At 35.6% G+C, this 10,096-nt stretch overlaps 1 non-coding gene across 1 annotated transcript; it reads right to left on the bottom strand.

Annotated features, from left to right (window-relative positions):
* Positions 1-7,538: 7,538 nt before the first annotated feature.
* LOC113000951 (small nucleolar RNA R71) lies at positions 7,539-7,645 on the bottom strand. The gene has a single exon (XR_003266255.1). It is a non-coding gene; the product is annotated as a small nucleolar RNA R71 (small nucleolar RNA).
* Positions 7,646-10,096: the final 2,451 nt, after the last annotated feature.

Below are 10,096 nucleotides of genomic sequence, written 5' to 3'. Positions count from 1 at the left end.
TGCCCGAATGTAGAAATATCATACTTTGCACTGATATTCCTGGATGGAGGGAAAAATCTGTTCAAGAATTTTTCTTCCACTACGCTCCAGCTCATCAAACTTTGATTAGGATGAGATTGTAGCCATGCTTTGGCTTTCCCTGTTAAAGAGAATATGAATAGTCTAAAATACAAAGCCTCCTCTTCACCTTCAAGAATGCCCATTGTGCCACACAGTTCACAGAAAGTAGATAGATGAGTATATGGATCCTCATGATCCACACCTGCAAACTGATGTGCACTAATCAAACTTAGGAAAGTTGGCTTCATCTCCATAGCTTTTTCATTAGGGGGGGCTATGCTAGAAAAATGTCTTGGTCCTTGTTACATGGCATAGTCTCCCAATGTTCTCCTTGGAGGCTTTGGTTGGTTTCTTGGGTCCATTGTTGAATGTGAGTTGCTTGATCAGAGTTTCTTGTTTGAAAGTGTTCTTGTGGTTGTGCCTGCTTTGTTGTTTTCTTCATTTTCTTTCCCTTATTTCTCTTTCTGATGGTTCTTTCGATTTTTGGGTCAAACTACAACTAATCTGCAGATGGCTTACCACTCAAGAGCATACAAAAACTTTAAAAGGAAGGTTAGCACAAGAGATAAATTGAAAATTAGAACTATCTATGCAAAAAGTAGAAACAATTTTCAGCAAGAATAGAGATGAAATTACTAAATATCTAAACACAATCCCGGACAGCGGCGCCACAAAACTTGTTGGTTGAGTTGGCAAGCGTACCAAGTTTTCATAATAGATAGTGGTAAGTGGGTTATCATATCCAAGGGTATTGGTAGATATTATGATAATTTTTACTATTCTAATGAAAACTCGTGAACAAAATAATTACAAATGTACAAAATTTCATTTAGCAAGTTTTCATAACAGAAACTATTAATAGCAATATTCAGGAACAAGTAACAAAGTGAACAAGTTGCACAATTAAGAAATCAGTGGAATAAAGCATTGGGATTACACATAAATGATTTCTATATATTTAATGTTATTTGATTCATTGGTTCATTTCATGTTAATTCCTTGACTCTGAAAATTCTAAGGATTTCAAGATCAACAACCAATTCCTTAATCATCAACTCAAAACCCCTGCATTAAAATCAAGAATCTTAACAACCAGCAGTTATAACTCTGTTCCTAGCAATTATAACCATTGGGTGACTTGATTTAGATCCGCATTTGGATAATACTTCCCAGTTAGAATCCAAACCTTGAATCATGAAATGAGCGATCAATTCATCTCAAGCTTTAAATTCAAAATCAAACACTAACACTGAGTAATAGGAAATCATATACATATATATCAAAAGGATTACAGAAGAGTTTGACAGATTACATCCAATCCTAATAGAAAGAAGATTAGCTTCTCATGGTGGTGAGAGCGATGGGTTGTTGTAAAAAATGGTAGTGGTGGGTTGTTGTAAAAAATGTTTAACATTTGTCGAACATCATCTTGCAGAATAAAAGATGCGTACATATAACATAGTCCTGACTCAAATATGGGGCATCAAATGTGGACATGTTGGATATGTTGGTGTGGTTCAATGTTTAGTTTTTGGTGAACAAATTCAAGCAATTGTGTAAAGGTTATGGTCTTGTTGACTATGAAAGTTTTTTTGTTGTTACTAACGAAGTTGGTGCCCTCATTAATGTTGCAGATTTGGCCATTGTAGTAAACACAAACATATGCAGTTGGGTGACACATTGTGATAGGGGTTGAGATGAATATTTGAAAGTTCTACAAATGTCTTTAGTTGTAATGGTATTTATATAATTTTTTATAGTTGGGTGACTCACTAGTGTTAACTATGCATTCAGATGAACGGGTAAATGGTCACTTAAGCATTGTTTCAAGGTTTAAATCATAGTTTTTTTATTTTATTTTGTTCTCCAAATTTGAGGTCGTTGTCCATGGAACTGGTGCCGATATATTGTTTTGGGATTCTTTGACATTTAAACTAAGGAAAAAAATTGTCACGAATATTATTAATGTATTGGACATAATTTTAAAAAAATGCATAACATGGTCATTTAAGCATTGTTTCAAGGGTCCAAATCATAGTTTTTTTTTTATTTTGTTCTCTTAATTTGAGGTCGTTGTCCATGGAACTGGTGCACGATATATTTTTTTTTGGATTCTTTGATGTTTAAAATAAGGAAAAAATTTGTCATGAATATTAGTAATGTATTGGACATAATTTTAAAAAAATGCATAACATGGTCACTTAAGCATTTTTTCAAGGGTTTAAATCATAATTTTTTTGATTTTGTTCTCCTAATTTGAGGTCGTTGTCCATGGAACTTGTGACACCCTCTTTCCCGATATACATATTTATATAATAATATACATGAAAATATGGAATTACATAACATGGAATTTTATTCAATGAACATAAAAGAGTTCACATGGATAAAAGGTTCACATTCACTTTACTATTACAAATAAAACTTGTTACAAATATTTTTGGCTCAGCTCGAAAACATCATGCATTTAAAACAAAAGCTCATGCTCCAATGTCACATCCTATCAAAGCATTGTGTTCCATCATCCTCTAGCATGAGGTTCTCTATAGCTATGCACTTAACCATCTACCCCTATAAACACAAGGTTCAAGATCATCACAGGATCCAAACGCAAATAGCACATAGGGAGTGAGTTATCACATTCCTAACTAATAAAGAAAAACATAAAACATAGATATACATATCATATAAATGAAATAAAACTTACTTAAACACAACTGACGTCATTCCACCACTTATCGCGTGACATCACATCTCAACATTACACGTCTCACACATTTTCACATCATTCACGTACTCAAGAATCAAACACAATATCACTCAACCAATCAATATCGATCAATACACAAGCATTATGCAACAAATGTAGTAAGACTCAATCCTATATGCAATGTGGAACCATGATAGTGAAAAACCTCATCGGGTGTCCAGGAGTACATGACAAGAGAGACCACACATTGGTAAGTCAGGTCACTCTTACAAGGTAAAATCATAAGGAGACCAGACAAGGTCACTCCTGTTGGACAAGTGGCCTCAATAACTTAAGAGGGGGGTGAATTAAGTTTCAAAATTTTCCACTAACAAACTTTTAACCCCCTTTAAATGATAGGCTCAGAATGCAGAAGAAGAAACAACAATCAATTTAATAATGTTCTTTAAACATGCAAGACAAAATTGATTACAATAACATAAATGAGATAAGGGAAGAGAGAAATGCAAACTCAATTTATATTGGTTTGGCCACTTCCCATGCCTACGTCCAATCCTCAAGCAACCCACTTGAGATTTTCCACTATCTCTGTAAATCCTTTACAGACTTTGAACACACCTTGGGATCCCTCACCCTTGTGTTCAAAGATTCTCCAAGAGACAACCCATCTCTTGATTAATATTCTCACAATCCAAGAGACAATCAGTCTCTTGATTACAGCTGACTTTCTAAGATGAACAAAAAGATTTCTCTCCTTCAGAGTGGATGATAACAATTGAAGTTCCTAGAGGAATTTCGCTTTTTTAGAGATGATAATACAATTTGAAGTTCCTGGATGAATTTTCAATAGATTTGCAAGTGTTTGCCCAAGAGTTGTTGAGAGAGCATTTTCCAATTAAGTTCTCTTAGAATATCTCTCTCTTGCTTTTCAAAGTCAGACACACATATATATAGGCCCTTCGTGCCTTTTCAAAATGGTTTGAAGAGATGTGTCTTTTCAACAAGCTTTTTCTGAAATTCTTCACTGGTAATCGATTACAAGTTTCTGGTAATCAATTACACAGTTATATTTTGAAGGGTCGTGACTTTTCAAAGTGTTTTCTGAAGTGTCGTTGCTGGTAATCGATTGCAAACATTTGATAATCGATTACATGATTCAAAATTCAAATTCAAAACCCTTTTTAAAAGTTATTTTTCAAAATTGTCTTCTGGTAATCGATTACCAGAGCCTTGATCTCTTGGAAACACTTTGTTTTGAGGCAAAAGCTTGATATTGAATTAATCTTGAAGCAATGCTTGTTTGTTGAAGCAACCTTGTATTAATCTTGAAGCAATGCTTAACCTTTGAATGTTTTTTTGAAGTAATCTTGAAAGCAACCTTGTTTGATTATTCTTTGGCATCATCAAAACCATGTATTCATACACTCACATTCTCCCCCTTTTTAATGATGACAATCATTATCAAGTGAATTCTTTCTGGAATCATCAAAACCTAAAACCTACATGATTGGCATTCTCCCTCTTTTTGATGATGACAATCATTATCAAGAAAATTCTTTTTTTTTTTACATCATCAAAACCTGCATGATTCACATTCTCCCCTTTATTTTATGATGACAACCATATGTACGTTAGGAGTAAAAACAAAATAATATCTATCTGTATAGTTTACTCCCCCTTGATTTTGCAATGATTGCTTATAAGAAACAGTTGAAGATTGCATAGATTTTATATATAAAAAGTTGTCTCATAAACCCTTACTATCTTATCTTTTATCTATCTCTCCCCCTTTGTCAACATCAAAAACAAATCATGAGCAGAGAGGAAAAAAGCATTCAGCAATTTATAATGAATTAAAAGAGTAGAGAATGTCATAATGTTCAAGTATCATTTCATGGCCTAAAACAAAATGTTACCGCTTATTGGAATATATGAGAATCAAATGATATCAAAAGGCTTTTATCACATAATCGATGAATACTTAATAAACTATGCTTAAGATCATCAATAAGTAAAGCATTTTCTATGGAGGTAGAGGGATTCGTACCTATTTTTCCAACTCCAACAATTTTACCTTTGTTTGTTGTCTCCATAGATCACATATTCACTATCTTTGGAAGAAATGTGAATAAACTTTGATGCATCTCTCGCCATGTATTTGGAGCAACCACTATCAATGTGCCAACTTTGCTTCAAGGAGTCCATCATTCATATAATCATATTTTGATTTCAGTACCCAATATTTCTTGGGTCTTTCAATGTTAGTTTTGAGTAAGGATCCTTTTGGAATCCATACCATTTTTCCAATGCTACTACCATTCTTTCTAATATAAGATGTTTGATGTGTCATTATTTTCTCCTATTTCTTAACCCTTTTTGCACCCTTTTTGCTATTAATTAGGCAATTTTATTATTTGGGCCCATTCAGTTAATTTGATGTTTTTAATCTAATTTCAGGAATTAATGAAGCATTGGGCTTGAATCCAGAATTGGGCTTGGATTTGAAGAGGACAGACTATTTTATTCTACAAAATTAGATCTTATCTTATCTTATCTAGATATTATTTAGATTTGATCTCATCTAGATGTTATTTCATCTAGATCTTATCTTATCTTATCTTATCTAGATTTGATTTGATTTTATTTATGGGCTTGGATTTCAAACATATTTGTAAGCTTTGGGGCTGAAAAACTATGTAACAGCACCAAGGTTCTAGTTTAGGCTCTCTCTTCTCTCTCTTCTCTTTCTCCTTTATTTTTTTCATTTTTGCAATTGCAATTCTGACTTCTAGTTTTAGCAATAAAATTTCGTTCTCTATTGATTAATGGAAGGCTAAGTCCCCAGCGTTGTTTTCTCTTGAGGATCAAGCACAGTTCTCTTTGAGGTTCTATTATTACTGTTAAATTCTGTTCAGTTTTTCCTCTTCACTAATTACTCTGATTTTGTTGCTATTAATTCATGCATGCTTAGTGCTTGATTAATTGTCTCTGCGCTTAATTCACGTTCATGCTTAATGATCGTTTATGAGTAATTGGTGTATGTGTTGCTTAATCACATAATGATTGTCTTATGTTAAATTTCGCTTAGTAATTTAATTTAGGGATGGATTAAGTGGTTAAACTGATAAAGGATAAATTCTCGCAACCTAGGATAAGAGACTTGCTTGTGAATCAAGGGAAAGCAACGTATTTTAATTCTGATATTTTCTAATTCAATTTTACTCACTGTTTAATTTACAAAAGCAAACAACCCTCCCCCCACCAATTTGTTACTATTTCCTACTATCTGTTATGAACATTTGGTTTATCATTGCTCGTTGGGAAACGACCTAGGATCACTTCCTAGTTACTACATTTTAATGTTTATTTGATTCGGGTACGGCCTCGATCAAATTTGACACCGTTGCCGGGGAGCAGTGTCCAAAGGTTCATAATAGCTAGTGTCGTGTTAGTGTTTAATTCTTGTGATAGTGTTAGTGTTGTGTTAGTGTGTGTTAGTTAGTGTTGTTTAGTGTCTTGGTATCTTGTTTAGTGTGTGTTCTGTTTTGGTTTTTCTGTTAAGCGCTTCCCCTGTTTCAGTTTTGGGTGTTTTGCTGTGAATAGTATTTTGCGACGGATTTTGCGACCACTTTTGCTTGCGGCAAAACAGAGTAGTAGTGGAAATCAGGTAGCGACGGATTTTAGCAACCACCCTTACTGAATTAATTTGGATTTTTTGTTTTGGTAGCTAGAGTTTTTATTTTTGGCTGAATTTTTTTGTGGTCACTTCTTTTGATCCATATTTTGTGGGAGAAATAGTTGGAGCCCTTAGTTTGGTCTGATTTGAAAGTTCCAAAAAAGTAGCAAATTTTATTTTTGTCAAAACTTCAAACGGCCATAACTTTTGCTCCGGGTATCAGAATGACTATTATTATAAATGTATTTGGGGTAGAAAAAAATTTCCCATGCCGTGGCAGCCGGCCTAAGGTCTCCTTCTTCCAAAAATTGCAATTCTGTCAAAAGTTTTTTATTTTCCAAGTATTATTCTCTTATTTTTCTTAACTTATCATTTTTAGCTTATATAGTTATACTTTGAATTTTCATTTGAAATTTTTTTTGCTATCTTCTCATCATTTTCTAAGGTTTCTCACAAAATTTCAAGTCATTTGGATATCATTTAATGGTAGTTGTAGTTCAAACCTACACTGTTAGTTGCATAAGAAGACAACTAATTGTGCATGCTGAATTTAGTGTATGACTAGAGGAAATCCATCTGGCTTACAATCCTTTGATCCTGAGATAGATAGGACATTTCATAGATTAGTTAGACATCATTTAGTACCTCTTGAGCATCCTAAGCATTTTGTTATTGGTGATTTTGAGCATTATAATTTTGAACATTCTGAGAACATGGCACAACCTCCACCCCGTGAGAGGACTCTAAGGGAAATGGCTGCACCTGATTTCACCTACGAAAGCTTGTGCATCCAATACCCTGATGAGGATGTCCCATATGTTCTTAAAACTAGACTGATCCATTTGCTTCCAAAGTTTCATGGCCTTGCAGGTGAAGACCCACACAAGCATCTGAAAGAATTTCATATTGTCTGCTCCACCATGAAACCACCAAATGTACAGGAGGATCACATATTCCTGAAGGCCTTTCCACATTCTTTAGAGGGAGTGGCAAAGGACTAGCTATATTACCTTGCTCCAAGGTCCATCACGAGCTAGGATGACCTCAAGAGAGTATTCTTAGAAAGAAATTTTCCCTGCTTCCAGGACCACGACCATCAGAAAGGATATTTCAGGTATTAGACAACTCAGTGGAGAGAGCCTATATGAATATTGGGAGAGATTTAAAAAATTATGTGCCAGTTGCCCTCACCACCAGATTTTAGAGCAGCTTCTTCTCCAATATTTTTATGAAGGACTCAGCAACATGCAGAGAAGTATGATAGATGCTGCCAGTGGTGGAGCCCTTGGAGACATGACCCCTGCTGAAGCCAGAAATTTAATTGAGAAGATGGCTTCAAACTCCAGCAATTTAGTGCCAGAAATGATGCTATTGTCATTAGAGGAGTGCATGAAATAGCCACAAATTCATCAGGTGAGACTAAGAAGCTTGAAGGTAAAATAGATGCCTTGGTTGACCTGGTAACCCAACTGGCCATGAATAAAAAATCTGCACCTATCGCCAGACTCTGTGGTTTATGCTCCTCTGCTGACCACCACGTAGACCTTTGCCCTTTTGTGCAACAATCTGAAGTAATTGAACAGCATGAAGCTTATGCTGCAAACATCTACAACAGACCTCCTCAACCTTAGCAGCAAAATCAGCCACAACAGAATAATTATGACCTCTCCAGCAACAGGTACAATCTCGGATGGAGGAATCATCCCAACCTTAGATGGTCGAATCCTTCACAACAGCAGCAGCAACAACAACAACCTTATTTTCAAAATGTTGTTGGCCCAAGCAGACCATAAGTTACTCCACCAATCCAGCATCAACAACAGCAACAGCCCCAGAAACAGCAAACAGTTGAGGCCCCTCCGCAACCTTCCCTTGAAGAACTTGTGAGGCAAATGACTATGCAAAACATGCAGTTTCAACAAGAGACCAGAGCCTTCATTCAGAGCTTAACTAATCAGATGGGACAGTTGGCTACACAGTTAAATCAACAACAGTCCATAATTCTGATAGATTACCTTCTTAATCTGTCCAGAATCACAAAAATGTGAGTGCCATTACATTGAGGTCAGGAAAACAGTGTCAAGGATCTCAACCAGTAGCATCTCCCTCATCCGCCAATGAACCTGCCCAACCTCACTCTACTCCAGAAAAAGATGATGACAAAAATTTAAAGAGTAAGTTACCTAACAATTTCTATGCAGGTGAATCTAAAGAGAAGCAGCATATCCCTCTTCCATTCCCTCCAAGAGCAATTTCCAACAAAAAATGGAAGAGGCAGAGAAAGAGATCTTGGAAACATTTAGAAAAGTAGAGGTAAACATACCTCTGCTAGATGCAATAAAGCAAATTCCAAGATATGCTAAATTCTTGAAGGAGTTGTGCACTAATAAGTGGAAGCTTTAAGGAAGTGAAAGAATTATTATGGGCAGAAATATCTCCGCATTGATTGGTAAATCTGTTCCCCAAATCCCTAAAAAATGTAAAGATCCAGGTACATTCAGCATACCTTGTATTATAGGGAACAATAAGTTTGACAATGCCATGCTAGATTTATGAGCTTCTGTTAGTGTTATGCCTCTGTCTATTTTTAATTCTCTATCTTTAGGTCCTTTGCAGTCAACTGATGTGGTAATTCATTTAGCTAATAGAAGTGTTGCCTATCCTGCTGGTTTCATAGAGGATGTCTTAGTTAGAGTTGGTGAGCTGATTTTCCCTATTGATTTTTATATTTTAAATATGGAGGAGGGATTTTCTAAAGGATCAGTTCCCATCATTCTAGGCAGACCTTTTATGAAAACTGCTAGAACTAAGATAGATGTATATGCAGGCACACTATCTATGGAGTTTGGTGATATAACTATTCATTTTAATATTCTTGATGCTATGAAACACTCATCTGAAGATCTTTCTGTATTTTGTGTTGAAATAATTGACCATATTGTTGATGAATACATAACTGATCTTCATCCTAATCTGCATACCTGTCACTCTTCATGCATTGAATCTGAATTTGCACTTGATCATATGTCTGAATTTGATGCTGAGAGTGAATCTGAATTTGATATTGATTACATGTCTGGTGATGTTTTACCTCTTGAGATTGATTTTATAAAGTCAGATAGAACTCACCATGTTTCAAGAAGTACACATACCTCTGACTTTCTTTATGAGGTACAGGCTGAGAAACTATCCCTTTCTACCACTATCCAGCCGCCCACACTAGAATTGAAGCCTCTGTCATCAAATTTAAAATATGCTTACTTGGATGATAGCAAAATTTTTACAGTAATTATATCTGCCTCCCTTGCTGATGAGCAAGAGGAGAAGCTGTTATCAATTCTCAAGAAGCATAAGAAGGCTATAGGCTGGACCTTGGCGGACATTCTTGGTATTAGCCCATCCACATGTATGCATCGGATAAATTTAGAAGATGGGGTTAAACCAGTTAGACAGCCACAGAGAAGACTCAACCCGGTGATTCTTGATGTAGTGAAGAAGGAGGTAACCAAGCTTTTGCAAGCTGGAATCATTTATCCTATCTCCGACAACCAATGGGTGAGTCCTGTCCAGGTAGTCCCGAAGAAAACCGGCCTCACCGTGATCAAAAATGAGAAGGAGGAGTTGATTCCTACTCGGGTGCAGAACAGTTG

Source organism: Glycine max, chromosome 2 (genome assembly GCF_000004515.6).
Source record: "Glycine max cultivar Williams 82 chromosome 2, Glycine_max_v4.0, whole genome shotgun sequence".
NCBI classification, from domain to species: Eukaryota; Viridiplantae; Streptophyta; class Magnoliopsida; order Fabales; family Fabaceae; genus Glycine; species Glycine max.
The sequence above is the reverse complement of the archived record's forward strand: the minus strand, read 5'-3'. Positions and strand labels throughout refer to the sequence as shown.